Source organism: Phyllobates terribilis, unplaced genomic scaffold, assembly GCF_046119375.1.
Source record: "Phyllobates terribilis strain yellow unplaced genomic scaffold, ASM4611937v1 Scaffold_61__1_contigs__length_8056638, whole genome shotgun sequence".
NCBI classification, from domain to species: domain Eukaryota; kingdom Metazoa; phylum Chordata; class Amphibia; order Anura; family Dendrobatidae; genus Phyllobates; species Phyllobates terribilis.
The window spans coordinates 6,206,368-6,219,984 of NW_027362821.1; positions in this window are offsets into that span (position 1 = coordinate 6,206,368).

The window sequence follows — 13,617 nt, forward strand, 5'->3', positions numbered from 1 at the left end:
GAAAAAAAACAGAAATGTAGAAATTTTTGCAAATTTATTAAAAAAAAACCCTGAAATATCACATGGTCATAAGAATTCAGACCCTTGGCTCAGTATTGAGTAGAAGCACCCTTTCTATTTCAAGTGTTTATTTCTGTTAATGTTGATGACTATGGCTTACAGCCAATGAAAACACAAAAGTCATTGTCTCAGTAAATTAGAATAATTAACAAAAAACACCTCCAAAGGCTTCCTAAGCATTTAAAAAGTCCCTTAGTCTGTTTCAGTAGGCTCCACAATCATGGGGAAGACTTCTGACTTGACAGATGTCCAGAAGGCAGTCATTGACACACCCCACAAGGTCCCAGAGTTCCAATTTTCATTTGGAAATCAAGGTCCCAGAGTCTGGAGGAAGAGTGGAGAGGCCACAATCCAAGCTGCTTGAGGTCTAGTGTGAAGTTTCCACAATCAGTGGTGGTTTGGGGAGTCATGTCATCTGCTGGTGTAGGTCCATTGTGTTTTTTCCAGGCCAAAGTCAGCGCAGCCGTCTACCAGGAAATTTTAGAGCACTTCATGCTTCCCTCTGCTAACAAGCTTTTTGGAGATGGAAATTTCATTCTCCAGCAGGACTTGGCACCTGTCCACACTGCCAAAAGTACCAATACCTGGTTTACACACAACAGTATCACTGTGCTTGATTGGCCAGTAAACTCGCCTGACCTTAACCCCATAGAGAATCTATGGGGTATTGTCAAGAGGAAGATGAGAGACACCAGACCCAACAATGCAGACGAGCTGAAGGCTGCTATCAAAGCAACCTGGGCTTTCATAACACCTCAGCAGTGCCACAGGCTGATCGCCTCCATGCCACATTGCCGCATTGATGCAGTAATTGATGCACGAGGAGCCCGACCAAGTATTGAGTGCATTTACTGAACATACATTTCAGTAGGCCAACATTTCAGATTTTAAAAACATTTTTCAAGCTGTTGTTATAAAGTATTCTAATTTACTGAGATAATGACGCTTGTGTTTTCATTGGCTGTTAGCCATAATCATCTACATTAACAGAAATAAACACTTGAAATAGATCACTCTGCTTGTAATGACTCTATATAATATGTGAGTTTCACTTTTTGTATTGAATAACTGAAATAAATAAACTTTTTGATAATATTCTAATTTAGTGAGATGCATGTGTATGTAGCCTCTATTTCTTTAGTGTGGTAAGTACCATTTTGAGGGTATGTACCATTATTATTCATTGTAGCAAAATGGGAAACAGAAAATCCACTACTGTTGTTGCAGATTCATGGTTTTGCATAGCATTTGCTCTCCTGCACTGATTATGGGGGCAGAAACCTCAGGGTGAAGATCTTTTATCTTGCACCATTTATACTCAAAAAACACATTTCCAACAAATGCATATAAAATTCCCCTCCTTGCTATTTTTTTTTCTTAAAGATTACAAATAGTTTATTAAATAGTAATATGTTGCAATAATCTCATTTATTTTAATGCAGTTATAGTACTTCACATATAACATTTATTTATATTCTCTCATATACAATAAATATCCATACGCTTCAATCATCTGTTTAAGAAAAACAAAATGGAACAAATATTAACCCTTCCATATTATTCCATCATCCCTCCTCCCTTGAATCAAAACAAACCCCACCTGCACCCCCAAACTGAAGGGGAGGATACAAGGAAAACCCTTCACCCCATAACTAGCATTGCTCTACACCTGTCCATTCTTCCCAGATATGCTCATAAACAGTTGTCTGATTTTTATTATCGTAGACCACTTTCTCTTTTTTCGCTTATCAATTAATTTAATTCAGGTTGTTCTTTTACCTTCCATTTCCTCATAACTGCAAACAGAGTTTGAGACAAAATACGTATTAATAAGATCTTATTACTACTTCTTTTAAGACTCAAATATCTACATCTAATAAAGAATTTTTAGGGTCATTTTATAAATGCACTTAAACATTATTTAATACACTATTGAATTACCATACAATATCTTACTATTTGTTTTCTTAAATTCTGTGTCAGTGGCTAATCTAAGGGTTTTTGAGATGTAAATAGAGAGATATTCTCCCTTACAATTGATTATGGAAGATTCATTTATTTAAGGCAGGTTAGTTGGAGGGTGGGTGGATGTCTGGTTGAGGAGTTCTCTAAGAACTCGTTCACACTGCTGTATGACATAGTAGAGTGCTCTCTGATGTTTTATCAGACAGCACTCAGCCCAATATTATACTATGGGGCAGTGCAGATCTGAAATGTTTTTGCTCATGACGATTCGGCATGGGAAAACAATTGCAGCACGCTGAGAGTGGCTCAGCAAATCGGATCACATGCACCCATACAAGTCTATGGGTGCGTGTAAAACCTTGGCCCAGACTTGGATTTCATCCCAGTGCAGTTTGATTTATGCAGACACAGACGATGGAAAAGTTGGAGAAACGAAGTTCTCCATCTTCTCCGCACCTGTAATATGATTGTCTCAAACAAGAGAAACGGATCCCAGTAAACTGACACTCGGCTCAAACTCTGGTCAGAGCTTGAGCCTAGTGTCATTAGCATAAATGATCCAATTCTCTCACATGAGAGAATCAACACTTGTGTGACCCGGCCTAACGTGTAGTTGGGGAGCTAAGAGTGGGAGATTGTTTGAAGGGGTGAAGTGGAAGGTGGAGTGGGGGAGGTATCAGAAGAGGAGGGATATTTTAACTTAATTATTATTTTAATATGGTGAAAGTTATCTAATTTAATGTTAGAAGGGTTTAAGATAAGTTGAAATGGTATTTCTTTGCTTGGATGAGAAGAGATCTGATGTCTCTGATATGTCTTCAAAAGACACATTCAGATAGTGATTCAAGAAAGTAGCTAAAAGTGGGTTGTCAAGTACATGTATATCATGCTGTACATAATATCTACTCACGAGGGTCTTTATCCTTGTTCAAAGGGGTGTAAATATAAGTATGTATTACACAGGGTAGAAGTAAGATATATATATATATAAATATATATATATATATATATATAAACTGTTGAAATGTAAAATTAACAACATAAGGTTAGAAATTGCAAACACCTGTATTCCTCTCCCATATAAATCTGAGCTTCACTATGAAGAAAGTGAAAACTTGCAATATCCGATTTTGATTGTAGGAGATTTTAATACTGTAATTGACTTTACCTGTAATAGAAAATCATGTAGACGTGCGTCAAAGTCTAGTGATACAACATCTTTTCCAATCCTCTGGAAGAATTTTTTGGGGAAGAGGCTTATTAATCCCAAGGATTATCAGGATTCATGTTACTCTAAGACTTAGCAATCCTGATTCCCTATTGATATGGTTTTTGGCAATGGAGAAATTTTGTATAAACTCCTTTAAGGGGGTTGATACTCACTCAGCAGCTTTTACGGGGATCTCCCTGGGCAACCCAGGCTTGCACCGACTTTGGAAGGGAGTGGATGAACCTGTCCATGATGACCTTTTCCACCATCTGTACTGGGGAGGAAGATTGAGGTTACAACCACTTTGAACCAAGTGTAGGAGGTCGAACATTTGGGACCTGGGAGGTTTGTCACTGCAATAGGCCCAGTGGTGCACCCGTTGCACCCTAACAGTCAGAGTCACTCCCAAGCGCGCCAAAATTTCTGTTTTTAATTTGGCGCACTCCTTTGCGTCCTGCAGGGCCAAACAAGTCATAATGGGCTTTCTGAGGCTGGCCCATTAAATATGGCACCAGCACCTCCGCCCACTGCTCTGGAGGCAATCTCTCCCGCTCCGCCACCCTCCCAAAGAACGTTAGGACCTCGACGTCATCACCCGGAGTAATCTTTTGCAATGCTCTTCTTACCGACTTCCTGACGTGTGAATCATTACCTGGAGTTGAGGGAGGGACGGCCTCTCTGCTGCGAACTTTCCCCGCTAGAAGTTCCATCTGCCGTTGTTGCTGCTGAATCTGCTGCATCAGAAGTTTATTAGTCTCTTGCTGCATCTGTTGCTGCTCCCGGTGCTGCTGTTGCAGGCTCTGCTGGCTCTGCAAGTGCTGCCGGTGCTGCTGTTGTTGGCTTTGCAGCAGGTGTTTGAGTGGCTCTTTCATGGTGTCGGACATCTCTGGCTGGCTGGCGGCCTTTACCCAGAACATCCATCGATCTCTGTGGCAGGTACACGTTTTCCTGGAATCTTGCCCACATTCTCCACTAATTGTAAGTGGGTTGGTACTCACTCAGCCACTTTTAAGATAGTCACAGGAGTCAGTTTCTTTAAAAATGTCCAAGGTGGGTTTATTCGGACTTCATAAACTGCACTCTCCAGGTAAATTAAACATTTTCTCGGTAATTATTTTGATTCTAGGCTACATATATACCGGGACACGAGGATATGTACTTTAAATGCCCCTGATGAAGCCACCGTGTGTGGCGACACGCACTGGGCACTGAGGTCCCATTTGCACCTTCCCATTTACAGGCTGATTTGATTGAATATTTGCTTTCTATGATCATATTGTTTAATTGGCTCTACTATTATTTTTTGCTGGGGCAGCACGGGTGGCCACAATTGAGTGTATGTGATGGAGTGGTTATGGAGTAGTCATCTCCAGTGTGAGGTGAAAGGGTCTATTGGCAATCGCCAGTTTACAATTATACTGTTCTATAGACCTATTACCCTGTATACAGGGACACCATATTGATTTTCACACAGATACCTGTTGTTGCACTTTATATACATATTGTTTTTTGTGTATTCTCTATTTATATAGAATACTTTGGGCTTGTGCAATATTGACCATCATAGATATTCTATACAGCCTGTTAGAGTTCATCTATTTGACTGCACTTTATTGCATTTTCTGTCATTATAATATGGGAAGGTCTCTAAAGTAGTGGGTTCCTCAAGCAGTGGATTCCTCCACTATTTTTAATGGTGTTTTAAAATAATTTTTTTTGTGCGTATTCTTATATATGTGTCAGGAGATACTGTAATAAATTGATGTAATTTATATTCAAATATTCCGTGATTATTTCTTCAGGTGATCACCGCTTAGGTGCATGTCTTCTTTTCTTTTTGAAATTCGTATGATGTTGTATGACATGTGGCAGGTAGATCCCAGTTATTAGATGGTGCCCTCCTAAAGTAGTAGGTGCATGGGGTTATGTCCCAGCTTTTTGTCCTTTTTATGGGCACAAGACATGGATTTCCTAATCCAAGCTGCTCTTTGCCCTACTTATTGACCATATATAAGGCTATGTGCCCACGATGCAGAAATGCTCAGGATTTTTTCCTGAGCGTTTCTGCATCTCCCTGGCAGAAAAAAACGCATGCGGATTGTACATGTGGATTGTACATGCGGATTGTACATGCGGATTGTACATGCGGATTGTACATGCGTTTTCCTGCCAGGGACATGCGGAAATGGAGCTTTATTCACTGACATTTCCGCATGCGGATTGACAAGCGCTTTCCAAGCGATTAGCATCACTTGGAAAGTGCTTGTGACAACTAGGTCACACTATATAAATTCATGCAAATTGCATGGATTTATATAGTGTGACCCGAGAGAGTGGTAAAAATAAAAAAATAAATGTATACTTACCCTCCGATGGCCCCCGGTGTCCTGCTTTACACTCCGTTCTCCCTTGCCGGCAACAGTGAATTGAAAGACCTGCCGACGTCAGCATCGCGTGACCCGTCACATGACTCTGACGTCAGCGCAGGTCCTTCAATTCATTGCAAAGTGCCGGGAAGCAAGTAGGAGCGCAGCGCGGGCCGACAGAAGGTAAGTAGACAGTTATTTTTTATTTTATTCTTTTTTTACAGATTTTTTAATGGTACCTGGGTGTGGAGGAGACTCTCCTCTCATCTACACCCGGGTACCATCTGCACATTGGAACGCGTGGATTACGCATCTACATATACAGTGATGCGTAATCCATGTGATCTAAAGCAAGTCAATGGCGGCGAAGACGCAGCACTTCTGCAAAATAATTGGTAGCGCTGCGTTTTTTTCCGCAGCGGAAATTTTCGCAGCATGTGCACAGCACATGCGGATTATCATTGGGGAACATTGCTGCCCTTCTACCATGCATTTTTAATGCGTTTCAGCAGCTATAAAAACGCTGTGGAAACGCATTAAAAACGCATTGTGGGCACACAGCCTAAGGTTGTAAAGGAATAAGGGGTTCTCAGTTTTGGACTCAGGAGGAAATATTAGCGATGTACACAGGTGATTTGTTATTATTTTAATAAATGTAAAGGAAGATCTAAGGACAGATATTACATTGGTGAATGGATTTGGTATTTTTTCTGGATTGAAGATTAATTGGAATAAGTCAGATATCATTATTGGACAAGAATTTCCAAATTACAGATGGTGATATACTTATTATCCAAGAGGGCAACAGTTTGAAATATTTGGCATTAAATATATCACATAAGATGGTGGACTATATAGAAGTGAATGTCATACCGGTGTTGAGTCGTTTTAGCAGAATGGCAAAAATATGGAGGAACAAGGAAGAATCAATCTGATTAAAATGTATTTGTTTTTTTATGTATATTTAATAAATTCCCCTCTTTGCAACTTAGTGACTGAGTATAGGAAAAAATGTATATTAAAGCAACCTTATACCCTGAGACTGAAAAGTTACTACACTTTGTAAATATACAGTCATCCTTCCTGACGCCCTTCTTTTGCCTCCCGCTACCTCCATTGCTTAGATCTGTGTTCTGTTCCTACTACCTCCAAGATGGCCACCAGTTTGGTAAGTCTAAACCACATCTTCCCTGTCTTTTCTGTGCTGTGGGATGGGAAAGGAAAGGCAGGAGAGGTGAGGTTTAGATTTACCAGTGTACTCCATGCTGCTATGACCGTCATCTTGGAAGCAGGAGGAAAGGAACGCCTATCCCAGCAGAGGAGGCATCGGGGAGCTAATGGAGGGCTTCAGGTAGAGTGCCTATACATGCGAAACGTATACCCACTTCTCAGTCCCAGGGGAAGGGGCCCTTTAACACTGTTGCAGGACAATATTAGCGTTGAGCTGTAATTGTTTTCTAAGGCAGTACACTTAATATAGGACAATCACTGTGCTACCAGTATTATTCCGCACATAAATGATACTGATTCTCCATTTTGTAATAACATAATTAACCCTTTGTGCTAAACTGAATAGTAAATTATAGTCTGTTTTTCAATTAACAGCATAAAGCAATATGTTTACAAAGATGAATACTCCAATGCTGACCAAAACTGAATTCTCTGCTAAGGTTACAAAATAACCAACACTTTATACATGGACAGTAAATTCTTTTTCTAATTTCTCGTCTTATTTCTGTTTGCCATTTTAGGAGACAGTGGTGTGCGGCCATCTCTCCCCGGCAGCACAATCTCTGACAACATCAAGAGACTAGATTTTCATCAAGTGCTTGGCCGGGGGAGTTTTGGAAAGGTAAGAACCTATAACATTACGAGCCCAGATTGTATATTGTTTGCTATACAATATAAGATCATGAATGAAGTAGAGAATAACACTGTTAATAACCATCTTAGATCCCCAAATTCAGGTGTTTCTGACAAAGGCAGATGCAGGGCGGTTTCCAAATGTGTTGCTACCTATATATGTGTAATAGTGTTTTCTGATAGTCTACAGTGGGTTAAAGTATTTTTCTGGTGCCTCTAACTTCTGCACTAGGAAGTTGCAGGTGCTGCTGTTTTCCCCACATGCCTGCACCTTGGAATCTTGGATGGCCAGCAGATAACAACATCTATTTTTCAATACAGGTGCACGATCCTGTTGGCTGTGCAAGTGTGGGCCAGACACCTGTATAGACAACATCATGCAGAAGTGACAGCTGCCGTAGAAACTCTACATGCAAATATGTGACCAGAGCACTTTCATCCACCTTTATCCATGCTAGCTGTGTCACCCACATAGAATGTGGAAGAATGTGCTCTGGTCAGATGAGACCAATAATTTAAATTTTTTGCTAAATGAAAAACACTAAGTGTGGAGGAAAACTAACACTGCAGATCACCCTGAAAACACCATCCCCACCGTCAAACATGGTGGTGGAATCATCATGCTGTGGGGATGCTTTTCTTTAACAGGGACGCTCGTCAGAGTTGATTAGAAGATGGATGGAGCTAAATACAAGACAATCTTGTAGGAAAAACCTGTTAGAGGCTGGAAAAACTTGAAACAGAGATGAAGGTTCACCTTCCCGCAGGACAACGACTCTAAACATACTTCCAGAGCTACAATAAGATGGTTTAAATAAAAACATACTCGTGTGTTTATATAGCCCAGTTAAAGTCCAGACATAAATCTCATTGAGAATTTGTGGCAAGGCTTAAAAATTGTTGTTCACAAACGCTCTCTATCCAATCTCACAGCTAGTTTGCAAAGAAGAGTGGGCAAAAATTTCAACCTATAGTGCAAAGCTGGTAGAAAAATACCTTGCAGCAGTAATTGCAGCAAAAGGTGGTCCTACAAAGTGTTGACTCAGAGGGGCTGAATACAAATGCACGTCACAATTTTCAGATTTACATTTTTAAAATATTCAGAAAAACATGTATCATTTCCTTTACACTTCACAAATACTTGTACTCTGTGTTGGTATATCACATAAAATTCCAATAAAATACATTTAAGTTTTTGCATGTAACTTGAAAAAATGTGGAAAAGTTCACAGGATGTGAATACTTTTTCAAGGCACTACATTGTACATCTGCATGTACGTAGCTACATAAGTATGAGTAAATATATGTGTGTGTACTGAGAATGACATTTATTAAAGATATTGTCCACAGTTAAAAAGTAATAATTCAAAAAATTCCGTGTCAGCAGTGGTGACGTCTCATACATTCTCCTGATTGCTAACCAATGACTCGTCTCAATGGTTTTGTCCAATAAATAGAGACATCCTCAATGAGACCAGTGATTGTCTGCAGCAAGGTAAACAAGTGCAGGTTTGGACTACTGTGCCAGGCTCTGGAATAGCAAAGGATTTATCAGGGTAGTATCGTTTTATTTTTTTAATCATACTACTCCCTGAAGTTAGGACAAAAATCGAATTGAGGACAAGCCTCCTAATACTATTACAGACAACTCTCTGATTTTTTAGGACATTCCTGGGAAAAGGAGAGAGCTCCTTGATTACCAGAGAAGCCAGCAAATATCCCAAAGCATACTCTTCACAATATATTCACCTCTCGTGTTTTCTGCAATTCTTATAAGGCTGGGTGCCCACGTAGCGTTTTTCAAGCGTTTATGATGCGGAATTTCCGCAGCGGAAACGCTTGTGAAACACTAGGTAATCCGCACCCCATGGTCCCCAAGGGGATTCCGCATGTTCTATGCACATGCTGCGGATTTTTCCGCGGCGTTTATGCTGCGTACAAAAATCCGCAGCATGTCATTTAATTTTGCGGAAGCGCAGCGGAAGCCCCGCTATTGACTTGCATTGAGACGCATAGAATGCGCGTCTGTACATTTCTACAAGTGAATTCTATGCGTCTCTATGTACGGATGGTACCCAGTTCAGGAGGAGAGAAGACTCTCATCCAGACCTGGGTACCATTGTTCCTGTAAAAAAAAGAATAAAATAATAAATAAAGTTAATACTCACCTTTCCGAAGGCTTCTCTGCATGCCGGCATCGCTGAAGGACCTTCGGTGACGTCACAGTCATGTGACCGCAGGCCCTTCACCGCTCTGTCTCACGATATGCCGGCAGCCGGGAACTAGACAGGAAGGAGCGCTGCAGCCACGCCGGGGCATCGGGGGTGAGTATAGCTTTATTTTATTTTATTTTTACGTTTCACACTGTATAAATCCATGCTGTTTGCATGGATTTATACAGTGTGACCTAGTTGTCAAGCACTTTCCAAGTGATGCTATCGCCTGGAAAGCGCTTGTCAATCTGCATGCGGAAACGCATGTGAATCCGCATGTGGATCCGCATGTATTCTGCAGGAAAAAAGCATGCACAATCTGCATGTACAATCTGCATGCGTTTTTTCTGCCAGGGAGATGCAAAAATGCTGCAGAAATTTTCTGCTTCATTTCTGCATCGTGGGCACATAGCCTAACTCCTGGCATCACTGCAACATAAAACCTGACACCAGAGGTGCTGTGGAGTGAAAAGGAGTTTAGGATCAGGACAAAGTGTCTGCAAATGTAGTCTCAGGTCTGTGCTGCAGATTAAGGTGCATTCACACTGCGCAGTTATCGGAAACCAGTAGAAACAGGCTGACGTTCGCCCGACAAACAAGCAAAGTGGTCTTTCATAGGGTAAAATGATCTTTTGTTTTGCTTAAATCTTTATCGATCTTGAAATAACCTATACAAAAAACTATGAGCAATAGCCAAGGTAGCATAAAAGGTATATATTTTATTAGTACAATTTAGACACATGATAAAATCTGATGAAAAAAGAGAAAATCAGATAAGGCTAAAAACACAGGCAAACCCCATGGTGCATAACAAAAGAATATGCAGCAATATTAAGTAATGTATACATAATAGGCTATTAGAAAAAGGTATGTTGGGTGGAAATAATTCCTACACACATATAAAGTGTAATAGACGCCAAATGTGATAAAGTATATATGCTGCACAAAATAACCCTAGTATAGATAGGCATACATTTGCAGCATGGTCTTTGATGCCAGCATCTATGTACAGCTGAGCTCTGCACCCCAACACAGTCTGTTTATATTGATTCTCATCTCAGCTTTTCATGGCTGACACAGGAATAATGCCAACCAGCTCTGGAGTTGTAGTTATTCCTGTCTCAATCATGCATGGCTAAGACTGAAGTAATCCTTTAACCTCCTAGCTTTAATGGGTAATTCTAGTGGGGTTATTTCCTAGTGCCCATGTTTATAGCTATTAGATCTCCTGTATGTAAGCTAGTAAGAAACTGTAGAAATATAAAATAATTATTAAAGAAATAGCAATGGTGTCACTTTCCTGCTCCCCTCCACACTTATTTCAATGAGTTGTTCGGCCTTAGGGTACAAGTCTGCAGTAACTATGTGACTACAGACTTGTGAGTCCTCACAGTGTGCAGTGTGTGTGCTGTTGAGGTTCTCCAGTGCCGGTGCCAGGAATGGGCAGGAGCATAACTGCAGGTATGCAATTTGCATACATGTGGTCATGTGCCGACGAGACATGTGCAGCTGTCCATGTCGCCCTGGCACTTTACAGAAAAATTGTGTGCCAGTTCAAATGTGCTGTTGCGTGTAGGGTGCGTTACACTCACTTGTAGGCCACAGGCCCCAGCTGTCTCCAGGTCTTCAACTTAAGGAGCTGCCGCACATAGATTAGGGAACACTCAGTTCGTTTCAACACACAGAAGTTTACTCGACAGTTCAATTGCATCAGATTGTAATACACAGTATCGGGCACAACATTCTCCATTTCTTATTTCCATAGTACAGAACATTTTCAGCATTTATTTACGTTCTAACTGGACTATCCCTACGTTCACTGATCCTGTCAGCCCCAGGATTTCCCAGTTGAGTTCCACAATACACCCGAGATCTGTTACATTTCCCATACACAATTGCACGTCCATCTTCCTCTGTATGTAAAGGGGTGAGGTGCTTGCCATAGCACCTGAATCGAGCCCTGATCTCCGGACATTGCAGGAATGTCTGCAGTGAATTTTTGTAAGGCCTCATATCACCCAGAACAATATGTACTCACTCTTGATATCAGCCCCAACTGCCCTTGAATTTGATCTTATATCACTCACGAACGCTCTACAAACAGGAAGCAGTCTCCTTTAACTGGCACTTTTCCCTCCCACTATGAGCTAGTCCTAAACATGAACACTTTCTTACACTATTCTCATCCTACCTATGTCAACTCCTAAGTCCTAAACTATGTCTTATCTTGCGCAATCCTATGCTGTACACTATACATTATACATATGACCATATCACACTCTATATTACAATTCACATAATATGACATACTGTAACTATGTATTTACACCATATATACTGAAAACTGCACTACAATACAACACGATTGGTGTCTTCAGGGGTATGAATGCGACGGTCCAGTCAACACCCCCTTACACAGGCTCGCTCAATACAAGGGAATTGAGTGAGGCCGGATAAATGACCATCTGCTCCCATCACTGGAGAATCCTCATGAGTCTACACTCACATAAAGTGTCTGCAGACTTGTACCCCAAGGCCAGACAACACCTTTAATGAAGATCATCAACTAATGACCATTTTTTTCTAGGTGGTGCTGGCGGAAGATAGATATACCCGCCAGCAATTTGCTGTAAAAGTCATCACAAAGAGGAACCTGCTAGCTGAAGGAGAGGAGCGCGCGTTGGTGGAGCGGCGTGTGTTACAACTTGCATCTGGCAGCCCCTTCCTTCTTCATGGCACATTCGCCTTTCAGACCAAGGTAAAATTGTGACCTGTTCATTAATATTGGATAAAGAATAAAGTGCACTCATCTATATGCACAGGATATGTCCACGTTTATATCTGGTGTTTGTTAACATTTCAGCATTGGAAACATTTTCATGTCCTGCTCCTTGTATGTGTAGCTGTCACCTACTGTGGGAACACTGGACAAACCCTGGGAACCAGGCAATGTGCCTAGAAATATGATGCTGACGGTTAACTTTTGGGGTTTCTCTATTGAAGTCTATGGAAAGTCTTGGAGTGGTTCAACTGGCTCCCAATATCTGAAGTCATTTGTCCACCCCTATGGATGTCATTCTTAATGAGTACTTCATAATGGTGAGAAATGCAGAAGGCAACATTACAGTGAAAAGTAATGCTGTACATTTAGCACATCACATTCTACATATGTAGATATATCTTCTATATGTATATACTTAGAATAACTAATAAACACATAGTAAAAGAAGAAAGTATCATTACTGCTATTATTATGTAACTATATCTCCACGAGTAAGTGGAACAGAGATTAATCACAGAAGAAATCGCAGAAGAAATCACTGATTATTGAGTGTTAGTAAATGTATGACTGCTACAATGACTTTATCATACGACTGATTTCTACGTCTTGTCTGACAGGAGCTTGTGCTTCTTGGGATGGAGTATGTCACCTGTGGCGAATTCCACCATCTCCTGATGAGGAAGGGGTGTCTTGACATCCCCAGTGCACGGTACAGTATTCACAGTCTAAGCCATACAGCTATGTATTTTCTAAATGAGACTGACTAGATTGATTCGATTGTTAGCCCTAACGTTCACGTAAATTCATATCTCCCATTCACAGGGATGTTATTAGGGAAACACTTAGAAAAATACAGCTCTAATTTTTATTTCCAAAAATAGCACCGCACCTGTCCACAGGTTGTGTGAGGCATCGCAGTTCATCCTCATTCACATTAGTCATGTGGCGTTATTTTTTAAAGAAAGACACCATGTTTTTCTGATCCTGGATAATCCTTTAACACCATATGAATATACATTGTAATAGTAGCAATTGTGTATCCCTATAGGCAAGAAGGAACTTAAAGAGGTTATCCACTACTTTAACATTGATGTCCTATACTTAGGATGAGCAGGTCCAGGTGCCTTATAATCAATACGATATGTGCGACTGCCCTTC